General features: G+C 36.5%; 1 protein-coding gene across 5 annotated transcripts in view; it reads left to right on the top strand.

Annotated features, from left to right (window-relative positions):
- CHRM3 (cholinergic receptor muscarinic 3) overlaps positions 1-15310 on the top strand; it is a 275255-nt gene that overhangs the window by 238684 nt on the left and 21261 nt on the right. The window lies entirely within an intron of this gene.

The raw sequence follows: 15310 nt of genomic DNA on the forward strand, positions 1-15310 counted from the left end.
CTTGACAATTAAATACATTTGTTTTTTTTTTTCTACTTGAATAGAGCAACTGAGGCACAAAGCAGTTAAAAGCCAAGATCATAAAGTTTACATGAGTCTGCATTTTGACATTCACCTTGAGCCATTTTTAATCTTCTGTACTTTCCATACACACAAGTCAATAGCTTAGGGTAAAAAGCTGTGCTAGCACCATTGGAAATTATATAATGAGAAACTTAGCTTCAAAGTCGTATAGTCAATGTAAGAACTAGAAAAAAATTTTGACTACTAAACCAAATGGCTGACCTGGCTCTCATCAGTGCTAGCCATGTCAGATGGGAGCACTGCCTTCTCAAAAGGCTGTGTGGCAGAATCCTGTGTTGGAGGATTTGGGACTTTAGCCCTAAAATTATCACCTAACTTCTTTTTCCTTAGAAGTTGATGAAATGATCCCCCAAAACCCAGGGACTTTGGAAAAACCTCAACTCCATCTAGTTTGCTGAAGTTTGAAAGTTTTAACTATAATTCTCCAAATGAGAATGATATGAGTGAGCATGAGATGCAGTTATGGGACAACACTTGAATGCCATATATCACATGTTGATGGTTTCTAAAAACATAGCAGTGTAATTAGCATAACCTTATATCTGATTCTGCCACTGGACAGTATTCCCATATTGTCTCTAGTGGTTTTCTTCTGTGCATCAAGACAGAGATTTCTGTCACATCTTTGGAGCACTGATGCTTTAATTCCTTTGGTGGCAGTTTTGCTGATTGTTCAGGTGGATGAAAAAGGGGGCTATTGGTCCAGCTTTTCACTTTGGGCATGGATATATTTTAGAGGACCAAGGGAAACACACTCTCTCATAATTCAGTTTGTTCTCCTGAATCTCCTATGGGCCTTTTAGGTCAGTACTGCAGTAGTGCTTGATGGAAACAAAATCTGATGCTTGATACAAGCCTTTTAAAAAGACATGTAGAAAAACTTTACTTTGAACAATTTCTAGTAAGATCGTGCCTGCACCTCACCAGAGGAAGAAATAACTTCACATTTATGAGCCTTACAAAGAGAGCTAGCCAGAAAGCTTCAGATAAGGAAATTTCCTCTGCTAAAGGCATTAATCAGGAAAAGGAAGACTATCTCTGGAATCGAGCAATTCTGTCTACAGCTTTTGGATGTAAAAGGGTGTAAATGTATTATGTAGACTAATGATTAATTGACTTCTGATATTTTTTAATTTACATATTTAAAACACGTGATGACATTATGAAAGTAAAGTCTTTTGACACTAAAATAGTTTTACTACATTGTTGATACAAAAACCTGCTTGGATTCCAAATAAAATAAAATTTTAACAAGTCCCAAACCTCTCTGAATTTGCCTTTCCATTCCAAGACAAAAATTAAGAAAAAGGCACATTTCTTCTGAGCAAAAAGGAATTTTCACATGCCCAGTTTTATTCATGGCTTGTCCCCAGCTGTTTCAAACATTCTGTTGGATTAGTATTTTTAAAGGTTTCTCTGCTCAGTCACAGGATTTTTTACCATTTTTACACTGATAAGTCCATATAATTTTTTCAGTTTCATTAAGAATACCAGGAAAAACCCTACACTTGGAAAGCTGTTTCTCAAACTATAGCTTTAGAAGTCCAGGTGCACTTTACCCTCCCTTTGCTTGAAGGCATGCATTAATTATTGCCTCAGGAATACCTAGAAACCAAATTTAGTTTCACTAAGCTAAGAAAATTACAACTATCTTTAGATGAAGCCAGTATTTTTCCATAGTTCATAGAGCACTATTTTGAAGCTCTGTCATCAATCACAAAATTATATTTAAATTAGATTCTAGAATTCAAAAGCTTCAGTAGAAATAGGTAATACACAGTCAGAGAGAAATATATTTTCCATGCTGAGATCTGGAAGCAGCTGGACTTCCTGTAAGTCCAAGGCATTTATTTCATTGGAGACATCAATTGCATTAGAGATGTAGGACCAATACCTTTCAGATAAAATACTAAAATTATGAGGAGAGGTTTTCACGGAATTTGAGAAAGCAGTTATTGATTTGCTATGATTTGTTGAATTCTCAGTATGGAATTACTGTATCTGGTTAACCATGCAATGGCTAAGGAGATCAAGGGACCCCCACCAGGATTTGTGCAGTTTTTGTGTAAAAAGTAGCTGTGTTTGGTTCAGGAGGTCTCCTTCCATTTGCTCTTTTAAGGAAAGTGCCATCACATTGCAAGGAGAGGATTTGGCACAGTGGAATGGCTCCTTAACATGTAAATGTTGGCTGGACATGCACAGAGGCTGATGCTGAAAGGACACAGTGATCCACAGACCGTATTTGTTGTCAGGGCTGGTAAATGCTCAAAGTTTGGTCCTCAGCAAGAAGAATTAACTTTTTCAATTCTTTGCTTAACAACTATGTTTTCCTTGTAGTATGCTTCTCTAGTCCTTAATGAACTACAGGAGATTGAAGGATTAAAGCCCCAAAATAATAGCAGCAAAAACCTACCACACACAATCCTAAAAACCAAATAAGTATTGAATGAGATTAGGATCAGTTATGCTGCAGGCTGGTAGAAATGTGCTAGGTTAGGAATGGAGCTCATCATGGGATTTTTTACTGTTAGAGTTTGGGGGATAGAGTGTTCATTTAGTCAGAGAAAGAATCAATATGTTGCACTTACTGTTGGTACCTTTATATAATAAATTTGCAACATTTCATAAATGTTGCAAATTTATTATATACTCAGATGAATGTCAGTTGTAGAAAATAGCCCCAGCAGAATTTATTTTCTTGGAATCTTAAAAGCACCTGCATAAAAAAAACATATGAATCAGATTATATTTTGTTTTGTTTTAAAATTGCATAGCACTATATTCAGGTTGTTTTATTTTTAAGGCTTATTACTCATGACTAGGTGTGTGGTCTCTACTGGTAACATGCTCTCTCCTGATAAAGTAAGTAGACTTAGGCACATTAAATCCAGAGTGCATTTAACCAGATTTAAGAACATGTATGCATGAAGAACACAGGCCAGCACAGGGGGTTTTTGCAGGGCTGAACTGCACAGCTCTGAGGAGTTAAAGGTTTCCCAGTGGTCCAGGTGTTTTCCCACACTCATGTCACCCATCTAATACCTGACTCTGACACATAGTTCAGAACTAAACCATCTCTGTTTTTCCAGTGGTGAATTGCTACAGAATTAATTGTCCTCATCATTCTCTGACAGCAAAAAAAAAAAAAAAAAAAAAAATCTAGTGGATATATGCTACCAGTTCTTTTAATGTAAAAGCAAAAAAGTTGTTTGTTGTGTATCTCCAACATTTGCTCAGATCTTGGCTTACCTATAATATCAAATATCACCCAAGCATATAGACGGTAGACAGATAATTTTCTTTCTGCGTAGTAAAAATATATGTTTTATGCAATTTTAATTCAGTTTAGTAATTAATTTTTTAGAATCCATTCTATAAGCTGAAGATCTAAACATGTAGGGAAACAAAGACTTCTTTACAGACATACATATTTGGAAGTCACTTCTTCCTCTTGAGAGCATTTTGAGTGAAAATATAAATGCTGTTCATCATTTACCATCATCCAGATTTAATACTGTTTTTTTCTTTTTCAAGTATTTGTTTCTTAGAAAACAAATACTTGAAATAGAATCCTTCTTCACTCTTTTATACTTTCTGAACTTATTTTCCTCTATAAGTTATTAGAATACATCATAAATAAGAACAGTAGGGCTCCATTCCCATTTTGTGTGGATGGAAGTGAACTGAAAAATAAGAGGTCAATAAAAATTTTTAGAAAAGTCATATTAGCAGCATATTCTTTTTTAGTCAAAAAGAAACTCTGACATTTGAGTATATTTAGAACAGGTTCAGGAGAAAATCTTACGGCAAACAGAAGAATAAAATAATGAAAAAGAAATCAGGACTGTTTGTTATCTAAAAGGCTACATCAAAGTCTATTAAGGGCATGATGGTGTACAGCAGCCTGGAAGTGAGGAACATGAGTGGTCTAACAGAAGCCTTGTAAGGACAGAAAGGTCACTCAGAGAAGCCTTTGGGCACATGGAACAGGCTGCTCCCACAACCAGGGGGAGTCTCCCACTCCCTTTGAGGTTGTTTCAGGCTTCATTGGGTAGCAGGAGACAAATACACAGAGGGAAACCTGCAAAGTCAGTTTAAAAAGTGCAGATTTATTAATCCACTTGATGGCAATCCTCTGCAATGCTGAATGATATGAATTTCCCCTCTTCACTGGATTTGCTTGCACTATGTCCACTCCCAAAGATGAGCAAAGGGAGCAGAGTCAGAGTCCTGTTGAGTGGCTGTCCTAATTAGGTGCAATAACAAGACCTGAGAAAGTATCATTATTCCACTTGGGTTTCTCAAATCAAATGCCATTTAGACATGCAAACCAGGGTTTGATATTTACCTGGCTTTAAGGAAAAGGTCAAATTAAATAGCTATTAGCTGTTTTCTATTAGCTTTAAGGACTTTTCTTCCAAAGGCATGAATATGTCTTGCAGAATAGTTCATTTGGGACTTGGACATAGGGATTAGGTACATAAATGGATTTTATACCAATTTATAAAAATAAGGGATTAAAGGTATTAACAGAATTGCACACCAGTGTCTCCTTTTGAGAATGGAGCTAAGAGTAACCTGTTGGTATCTCTAACCATGTGATTATTCATGCACAAGGACTCTGTGCTTAAGTATATACAGGGGAAGATGTTTGAATGGGTCTTTTTACTGGAAAGTGTTGATTCATGGACTGGTTTTTACAACATCAAGGAAACAAAAATGTTGGCTGTTTGGAAAATTCTTTATATGGTAGAAGAAAAAAAAAGTATCTTTCTAAAGAAAGAAATACCTCATTGCTTTCCCCTTTTAATATACAGCTCTTAGAGAATTAAGTTGTCTGAATTTGCTTGCATTTCACTTCTGTCAATTCAAGTATACATTGCAGTGAAATTATTTAATGGAAAAATCTGCCTTAGAGTCACCTTCTAAGAGAGAAATCAGTTTTTTATAACTTCCTGGTTTTCAAAAATATATTCCTATTTAATACTGATTTACATTTTTTGGAAAACAGTTAGAAGCTAGATTATATTGATGTGTATCAGACTGGAAAGAAAAAGTACTTGATGCAGCCAGCAAAATGAATGAAATATATATGCATATATATATATGCATATATGTGTATATATATAGTAAAGTGAAAGCCCTATGAATTCCTGCCTGAATAGCTACAAAATGAGACATCCCAAACTCCTGCCCAATGCTCCTGTGCATCAGTTTATCCCCAAATATTTTGTTAGCAATGTCGTTTTTCTCTCCATTTATGTGTTTAGGTTATGACTGGTGCTCCCTGCCTTTGACTAGGAAAGAGGAAGGCACTGTAAGTGTAATCACCTGTGATTTATTTACTCAGGTAAACACGGCTTCCAGATTTGAGCTCTTGTTCTTCTGATTGGCTTGATTTCTGGACAGAAGTTTCAATGAATAAATGACAAAACCTAGCAAATACTGGCAGTCTCAAGTGAGCTCTGACCTGCTGTGTTGTGGGGGCTGTCAGTGGGAAGTTACATTGGGATATTTCCTGCACAGGATCCTAACCCAGCAGTGCACCTGGAAGAACTGCAGCCAGTGGAAAGCACAGTGATATTAGCACTTGGGAGCCAGGTCACAAAACTGAGCCCCTGCTGCACTGACTCCCCATACCTGGGGTTTTTTTTGGCGCATACAGAATAAAATCCCAGCCTTTCATCTCCTTGGAGTAATGAGGGCTTGCAAATGAGGCAGTAGCTCTAGAGATTTTGTGTGCTGTCTCTCACCATGAGCTCCCTGTAAGCCACATCCCCATCATTCCCTAAAACTCTCATGTACTGGACATTTTAATATGGCTGGAGCTGTAAATGTCTTCTATTTCCTTCTTCTGATACAAGTATTTCTCTTTCTTCTTCCATTTCTTCTTGGGCCCCCCATTTCCAGATGACCTTCTCATTGCCCATTCCAGAAAATCTGCATATTCATGGCTCCAGTTCACCTTCTTCTAATGGCCAATTTTTTTAGTCCTAAGTAATAGTAAGGCTTTATTTATACTGGTTTCCTCTTTCTTTCTTTCTTTCTTTCTTTCTTTCTTTCTTTCTTTCTTTCTTTCTTTCTTTCTTTCTTTCTTTCTTTCTTTCTTTCTTTCTTTCTTTCTTTCTTTCTTTCTTCTTTCTTTCTTTCTTTCTTTCTTTCTTTCTTTCTTTCTTTCTTTCTTTCTTTCTTTCTTTCTTTCTTTCTTTCTTTCTTTCTTTCTTTCTTTCTTTCTTTCTTTCTTTCTTTCTTTCTTTCCTTCTTTCCTTCTTTCCCTTCCCTTCCCTTCCCTTCCCCTTTCCTACAAACTAAGAGAAATGACAAGTTTTGCGAGTGTGCTTAAATTACTCAAATAGACAAGAAGTTTAAATTGCAAACAGAGTGTGTTGAAATAATCTCAGTGTGAAATCTTGCAGCATTGGAATTAGGGATGATATTTCCAATTACACTGGCATTTATTATTTCCCAACTCTCAGATTTTTACAAGTAAGCACACATTTTTATTTCAACTTCTCAGAAAAGCCTTTCCTCATTTTTGTGAAAGAAAAAACAAGTATTGATAAGTAGAAAGACTCTAGGAAAACATGATTCATCTAGGTACTATGATTTGAAAATTGTTTCTAGTAGCAAAAAATAAGTGGTATATTACACCTTTTTAAAGAAGGTCACAGGAATGCAACAGTACAAACTCATTTCTGCTGACACTTTGTATCTCAGAAATTGTTTCCTCTAGTGCACTAATGATTTTTTTTTTTGCCCTTGTCTGACACATTTTACCTCTACCTTGGCAGGAAAAGTCATTTCCTCCTGTGAGTAAATGAGTGATAGAGGATAGATGAAAGGGCAGAAATGTGCAAGTGCCATCAAAACCCTCATTTTTGATTTTTAATATGCTGCAGCTGTTGGTGTGGAGTGTTTCTCTTGCAGTTGAAAGCACAGCCAGCATGGGAATATTGATGGGTTTACATGAATCCTAAAGAGTCACAGCTTATTTGTATTCACTAATAATGTAGAGCTTGGAGGATACTGCCTGCATGGATACATTTTCAGCTGGAAAAATTGTGAAGCAGCAGCAAGGATTAGTGAAAGGGATTGATGGGGACACAGAGACATTTGGAAAAGCGAGCTCAGGTCAAAAGAGGCTACAGTGAGATTTAAGTGTTACTCTATTTCAAAAGCTCAGGCAAACATTAATACATAACCAAGCAACTGTAATTCAACACAGTCCCTCATGAATACATTTTGCCTTTTGAGTCTTACCAGTATTCTGGCAACAATTAATATTCTGAAGTGTCAGTAGTTAATATTACTTCTTTCAAAATCTTTGAATTCCTTTATTAATTTTATTAATTTTTAATTTATCAGTAACTTCAGCAGGAATGCAGATAATCTTAATCTCTGAAACTGGGCCACATTTGCTGAGGTAGGATTTTTGGATTTTTGAAAAAGCTGGAGATGCTGGATGCTAAATGCCTGTTCAAAGTCAACAGGTACTTTTCAGTGAAGGATAAGTATACCAATGCTTTAATTTTCATTAATTATTCAGTTAGAAAATTTATAAAATTTGGCACAGAGTATTGGGAATGGCAGGGAAATCCTGCATGATTTTGATGATAAATCCACAGTACAGCAAAAAATCTAGAAAATCCTGCTGTGTGCTGTATTGATGATGTGCATAAATATAGCAGCTCAGGTGCATTCCTACACTGCTCATAGTTGCCTGTCTAGTGCTACCAGTACTACATTGCAAGTGTTTGACCTCCTGAATATCCAGGTTTTCCAAATGTTAACAAAACATTAACATGTTCACTTGCCTAATAACATTGCTATGTCCCTTGCCTTTAGTTCTCAATAAAATAGCAATATCACTTCCAAGGAAAAAATCTAAAGAAGCCATCTGGGATGTGGACTCCGGGTCTTTTGTGGTATTTCAGCATGGAGCCACGTGAGCAGCCAGCTTGTTTCCTTCCAGATGCCTTCTGCCCCTGTGTTTCAGGTGACACAAATAAATCCAGTGTATTTTCCTTGTGCCCATGGGTTTGCTGAAATACCATAAACTCCTCCTCCTCCAGCTACCACTGGTAGCAAGGAGATGTTGAGGCTCCCAGCTAACACCATTTACTAATATGAGTTTAAGCCTGGAAATGCATTCTTCTTCTCATCTGTCACTTTTAGTGTCTAACTGCTTTATTGAGATTCAGGTCTCCCTTCCTCCTTTCTCTCATAAAATGATACTGAATCAGAGAGGTCCTGTGCAATGACTTCTTCAGGAGCAAGCGTGGTGGATTTGCTTTGTCTGCAGCAGCTGGGGTGGCAGAAAGCAGGACTTGACTCAGAAGCCCACGTGTTTATCTGCCATCACCTGGCTCTGGCTCACAGCTTCACTGGCTTTGCCAAAATGCCTGGTCTCTTTGGAAACCTGATTCTCTTTTTAGCTCAGTTCCTCATGCTGTCATACCAAGCATCTGTGATCAGATTTCACATCTCAGCTGAAATGGTATAGAAGTGATCTAAGTGGGTGAGTGATTTATGTATTTATTTAACAAAAAGTGTGGGTTTCCTGAAAGCCTGGGCGGCTGTGTGGCTTCTTCTCTTCACTAAGATCATCACTGGCACTTTTGTTGTCAGACACAGGAGAAATAAGACATTGATTTGTTTATAATATATGCCAAAACAACTCCGTGTGCTTGTCTTGTTCTGATATAAAATTCTGGTATTAACAGAACCTTTGGTCTTCTCTTCCTACTCTTTAATCTGTATTTCTGCCATGACAAACAAAAAATTTCAGTTCTTAGGAAAGTGGCATTTTTCCAGACATTTTCAAGCAATTTTTCCTCTTGAGTAATTTGTTGCTGAAGATGCTTTCTTCTGTAGAAGAGGGTTACAAGCCGCAGCTGTTCTTAACCTGTTCAGTCCATTATACCTGGACTCCTCTCCTGATTATGTGTGGTTGCAATAACCTTTCTCATAGCCTGAGAGCACCATAGAAGGAGAACTGATGACAGAGAATTGCTGCTCCAACTAATGGAAATGCCTTTTCCCTTCAAGTGATTCTGTTGCTACTTTCAGTTACAAGAATTGTTATCCCAAAAGATTGCCTGCATGCCCCCCCTGCTTTACCTGCTGACTTCAGGTTCCCATAAGGAGTTACAACATTGCACTATCACACATCTTTGTATTGTATTTTATAATTTGTGTCCCTTTTATCTTTATCTAGACTGGGTTTGCTTGTGCAGTGAAATTTCATGCAGGAGCTTTAGCACACAACCATTCACAAGCATGTGCAGTTAGTGGTGACCATTCCACTCTTCTCCTGGTACCCCTGCCCTGGATGCAAACCCTAGCTACACCTGATTTTCTCCAAGGGACATGCCCTGGCCCACAGGACAGTATTTTAAGAACACAGTGACACTGCACTGCACGCTTCTTGCTGAACACAAGGATCCAGCTCACAAGTCCTGCAAACTGAAACATCTCTGAGAGCTGTAACTCAGGTCGTGCAGGAGAACAAAAGACAAAGCCTGAACTGGCCTTTCTATAGCAAACCTTTAATCCTGCAAGAAATGTAGCAAGAAAGTACCAATAGCAGTGAGTGAGGTTTAAATTTGTCCTCTTCTGTGATGTCCACCAGTAGAAATCCAAAACCATTTTATCTTCTCTGGAGTCTGTCCATGGATTGCTGCAGATACTTACCTAATTAAGACTACTCAGTCCTAGGAGCTTTTACCCACATCTTTCCCTGTAGGACTGCCAAGAAAGATTAAAGGAACAACAAACAAAATACCCACCTGAGTGGCAACCAAATCGAGAATTCTTTTCTGATTCTAAAAAATAATTGGTCAGCTAGACCCACAGCAGCCTAGAAGTAGAGCTCCCTGGCAAATCAAAGCATAAAAGTGGGGCAGCTGGAAGATTCAGATGAATGGCAGGAAATAATGCTGCATTATTGCTCCTTTTTTGAGGCAATGAGACTTTGTGAAAAGATGTGCAGCATGTATCCCTACTCTTAGTTCAAGCATGAAAATACTTCTGACCTTGTAGAGCAGGAGATATTTTTTCCAGGTACAGATTCTCTTTCTTCTAGCTTTCTACTTTGTTTCTGAAAATAGCATATTATATTTGCCATTTGAACAACCCTGTCAAAGCTAGGGGAAATATTTTCCTTCTAATTTATGTGGGACTCCTGATTTTAAATCTTTTTTTGCTTCTCCTAGACTGTAATGGGTTTACAAAATGCAGGCTTTATAGGCTTGAAAGAAAAAATGCAAACAATCATGAGTCCACTCAACCTTCTTATTTTAGAAGCAAAATCCTGTTACTTAGATAGCAACCTTTACAGCTAATGTAATTATATCCCCATGTCTTTCGATTTGCCATGTACAGAATGCTCAGATTCTCAGAAACAGAAACAAAGAGAAACTGCAGAGTACCATGACTGTGTTAGCTAGATAGTGAATAGAAAACTTGTGGTGTAGTAGATGAAAATGTTACTGGATTTAAATTTTTTTGTTGTTGTCGATGGAATGATCCTAAAATTTTAGAATTGTGTAGACAAAACCCTTCAAAGATATAGTTCCAGATCCTTCATTTTACAAAGTTGCATATACAAAAGTTGAGGAATGCCTGTGATTTACTAAATTCAGCTTTGCAGTACCCTTTCAAGGGAAGGTGATACTATTTTAAAGATCTGCATACATCACTCCTCCTGTAGTGTGTAGAGATCCTGAGACAGAATTAGGAATACGTTGACTTCCACATTTAACTTTCTTAACCTTGAGTCCTTCATTTTCCCTCCTCCGCGTTATGCCTCTTTTACTACAAAACTCCTAAAACCATCAGACAAGAGGGTCTTAAAGAAATCAATACTCTGTGGTGTAACTGCAGTGAATTGCTGGAGCAGATCCATTTTGCACACAAAATAAAATCACTGCCTTGTGAATGTGTATTCTCTATACTAGCACTGATTTTTTAAAATTGTAATTCAAAACCTTTAGATTATAGGGATACATTTCAAATGGACAGAAAAGGAGATAGTCCAGCAAACCCAGTAAAATCTTAGTAGGAAGAGGACCCTGTCATGAGGGCTACCAACAGGCATTTATGTAGAATAGCTAAAAATTGTTTTTTCCTTAGTGCCTCCTCCCTCTCTGTCAGTCTGCTTTCATTGGAGATGTCTCCATTTAGTGACATGCCCACTTGGGCACATCTTTCCTCTGTTAACTCAAAAGAATGAACGACCACAAGAAACCCACAAGCCCTGCAAACAAAGCCTGAAAAAGCAGCACAGCTTTGGAGCATTATTTGATTACTTGTCTGTATCTCACTAAAGAACAATTGCTTGCATGCATTAAAATCCACAGTGCCTGCCGCCATCGATTTCCCAGAGACTACAAATTCCTGGCAGCATGCATAAAGGGGGATGAAGTTTGCAATGGGCAATTTTGATTAATCTGCAGAATTCCACTAGGACTTGCAGATGTGTCCATTCCAATGGAGAAGAAAAAAAGAATTTAAGTTAAACTACATCAGGGAGCACAGTTTTCTGCAAATTGGCTCCTAGTTTGATTGAGACCAGTACTTGAATGACATGCATTTACTTTATCTGCTGTCCCTATCAAGGAATAGATGTAATTTGGTTTGTAATTTCTATAATTTCTATGTATAAGACAAAGGCTTTATGAGAGACTGGTTAAGATTTTGTTGCAAAGTCCAGACTTTTGCTTCTGAATAACTATTGTGCCACCTAGTGAGTGTTAAACTGCACTTTTAAATAGATTGAAAGATTTACTTTAAACATACTGGTGAATAAAGAAACAAAGTATTTATGAAAATATTTTTAGTGACATATTTCGACAAAAAGTATCTTCCCTTTTTCCTTCATTTTTTACCAAGGTGTTTCACTGTTTCAACCATAAGGTAGCATTTTGTTTGCAAGTGTATTAAAGAAATGTAATACATAAAAAGGATGCACACAGAACTCTTTACTTCTCCAGCAATAAATCCATTCCAATAAATTACAAGCACAATTCCTAAGCTTATCAGTGTGAAAAGATACCCCCAAATCTCAGATTATAAGAATTTCCATTCTTTAAAACAAATAAATAAATACACTGAAAATGTTATTTTCTGACTAACTGTGATAACTTGGCAATTATTATGATTGCATGCTTAAGGCATTATTTAGACAAAATAATAAGCAGTTTTTTATATTAAAATAATAACATTCTGACACAAAGTTTCTCATAAAATTTCCTTTTCTCTATAAATAGTTTTTGTCCAAAAAGATATGTAGATTTCATTAGCTAGTAGATTTTTCTTAGTGATTTCTCTTCTCTAGCTGAAACCTCTCAACAGGGTTGTGATGGGTTTTTTTCTTCACTTTTTAAGTAAACCATCTGTCCTATGTGGGAGTATTGGGTTTGCCACAGTAGAGAGCAGTAATATTTCAATCACCAAAACTGATAACAATCAATTTCCCTTAATAGAGAATTTCCTAGCATTTTTCAAGTCACTTTACTTGAAAAGTAAAGCATCTTATGTTAAGTTGCCACATTATCTATCATCAATAAAAGCCAAAGTAGATAGTCTGCTCTTTTAATGCTTGCATGCAGTGCCATAGTTACAGTAGAAAACCCAGTGGTCAGCAATAGTTCAATTTAGAAACATTCAGATTCTCTGACACTCCAGGGAAAGTTCAAATTCATGTTTTTCAACACATTCAAATGATGCATGTTAGAGATCTTTTGTATAACAGGACCTGACACCCGGTAAACATGACATTGTATCCAGAGACTGGGATAGCTCTATGCCAGACCTTGATGGAAACACAAACATTTTTATAATTTTCACTCAATGAACAATGGAATGGAGCTCATCTTCTTTCAACACTTTTTGTTACAAAATATCTGAGATTCAGCTCTAAGCTGAGAGAAAATGAAATTAGTTTCTGAAGGTAAAAAATATATTGTTTGGAAAAGCAGAAAACCTGTGGTTTGAGAGGGCTTTTTTACAGTTCTGGTTTTTTGTTGTTGTTTGGGCTATTTCTTCTCCCACCATGAGAAAGATTTCCAGAAAAAATATTTTCCATTTTCTGGTTTCAGGGCTTGACAGACATTTTTGTCATTTCATTTTCTTCTTGCAGACAAATGAAATTGAAAAGATTGTGTCAGGTGTCAGATGAGCTTCTTTAGAGCTCAGTTTCTAGGCTCTCTGAATTTTTTAGTACTTGAAAAGTGTTTGTACAGTGTTCTGGTTTTCTCTGGAGGTGTATTGTGAAGTGAGCAAACAGAAAAAACAAAATTTTATTTCTTTTTAAGGCATAATCAGTGGATTACTTCATTTTAAAGCAGTACCATTTGAGATAGTAAGGAGGTCTGCCTATGAGGTTTGTTCCCTGTCCACGTGCTTAATGGCTAACATTCACATTAAATGCATGCATGTATTACTAAAAGTAGGGCAGGATTAGAAATGTAACAGCTTTTTTTTTTTCCTTTATCTAGAATTGATGACAAGCTCTTCTCAATATCAATATGCTTAAACATGATTTTTTTTTAGAGGAACAATGCCATTTCACTAAAAAAGGAGAAATCACTTACAAGGCTTGATTTTTTTTTTCTTTAGACAGTATTTTTCCATGTTGATTCAAGGCATTCTGGCATTTAACAGCATCTGGGAAAATTATATAATTAAGCCTAAGAGTTCCCAATACTTTATTTCACATAGTGAAAATTTTAATGTGATTTTAAATATCTCATTGGGAGGATTTTCTGTGGAGTTAATGGACAGTGTTTCATAAAGAGAGAGCTGAAAATCTAGATCACAACTCTGATCCAACATTATAATAATGAACAAAATAATAATAAATCCTGGGTTAAAAAGTGCATGCATAGTAAAATACTGAAATTAAGTCTTTAAGATGAAGGTTTTATTCAAAGGAAAAATATGCACTGCTCACAAATAGAGGAGATGATTGAATGGCGTGTATCCTTTTTCATTTAAATCTAATACCATATTTATATTCAGTGTAGTAATAAATCCTTTTTCCAAACTTTTCTGTCCCCACATACCTGCAAAGTCAGTTTGCAGTGGTTTGTTCAAAGTGAGTAAAATTCTCAGTGTTTGTAACTCTTAAGAACATCAGGCTGCATGTCTGTTTCCTCCAACGTCAATTAGACAGATGGGGTGTAATTCTAAAAGAGCTCGCTGAAACTTCCCAAAATTTGAATAACTTCATCTCATTAAAAATTGTACCTCATAGATTTAACTGAGCTGATAGTCAAGATTTGCTGTAATTAGTCAAGACTTGATTTGCTGTTGTTTTCAAGCATTTGAAAACTCTTGACATGTCCAAACTCAGGCTTTTGAATACTTCACCTTGTTCTGTGTGAATTGTTTAGACAATAACCACTAAGTGCACTTGTCCAAGAAAGAAAGTGCCTTTCTTTTGGCTAGTCTGCTGCTGCCACATTTGAGAAATGTGCACTGCCCTGAGGCTTGTCACAGGTGAGATCAGTAGCTCATTTCTGAAACTTCTGGGAATCATTTTAGAGGATTTCAACATAGGATTATTTTGAAACTGAAATTCATGGTGTGCATGACTATTGGGTCATGGAGTAAATAAATAATAGTACAGAAACACTTTTTCAGTAAATCTGTGAAAATCACTGTCCTTTAACTATATAGACAGGGATGTATGTTTGTTATAGATGGCATATTTGTAAAAAAAAATATTATGCAGGTTGTGTAATAAATTCAATCTTTGATGGAATTCTTAATTGAAAGATATCAGAAATTCATATCTGGATTTTTGCCGAGATGCAACATCTGAGATTTTTTTTCTCTGGCCCTAATGGTGACAAAGTACTTATTCTTATTTTTGAGACTATGTAAATAAGCAGATGTTTCTACTGAAGTCACTGGCCATTAAAATACATTTCTATTCAAAGTTATATTTCTATCATAATATAAAACCCTCAGTGAAGGGTTCATACTACAAGAAGTAAGGTGTTTGGAAGAGCAAATTCTGTAAAAGCAAACACAGTTTAAGCAATCACATCCCCAGAGGATGTGGCAGGTACAGCTGAGCAATATGAAGAGAAGTCTCTCACTCCTAGTAAAGAAGATGGTAGATGTTTGAACAAAGCTAACTAGCAAATTAAGGCACAGAAGAGGCTCTTGCCATGGCCCAGCTTTAGAGTGCATTTCCTGGCTGTGCCAGGTGCACAGA

The sequence above is a fragment of the Zonotrichia albicollis genome, chromosome 3, assembly GCF_047830755.1.
Source record: "Zonotrichia albicollis isolate bZonAlb1 chromosome 3, bZonAlb1.hap1, whole genome shotgun sequence".
Taxonomy (NCBI): domain Eukaryota; kingdom Metazoa; phylum Chordata; class Aves; order Passeriformes; family Passerellidae; genus Zonotrichia; species Zonotrichia albicollis.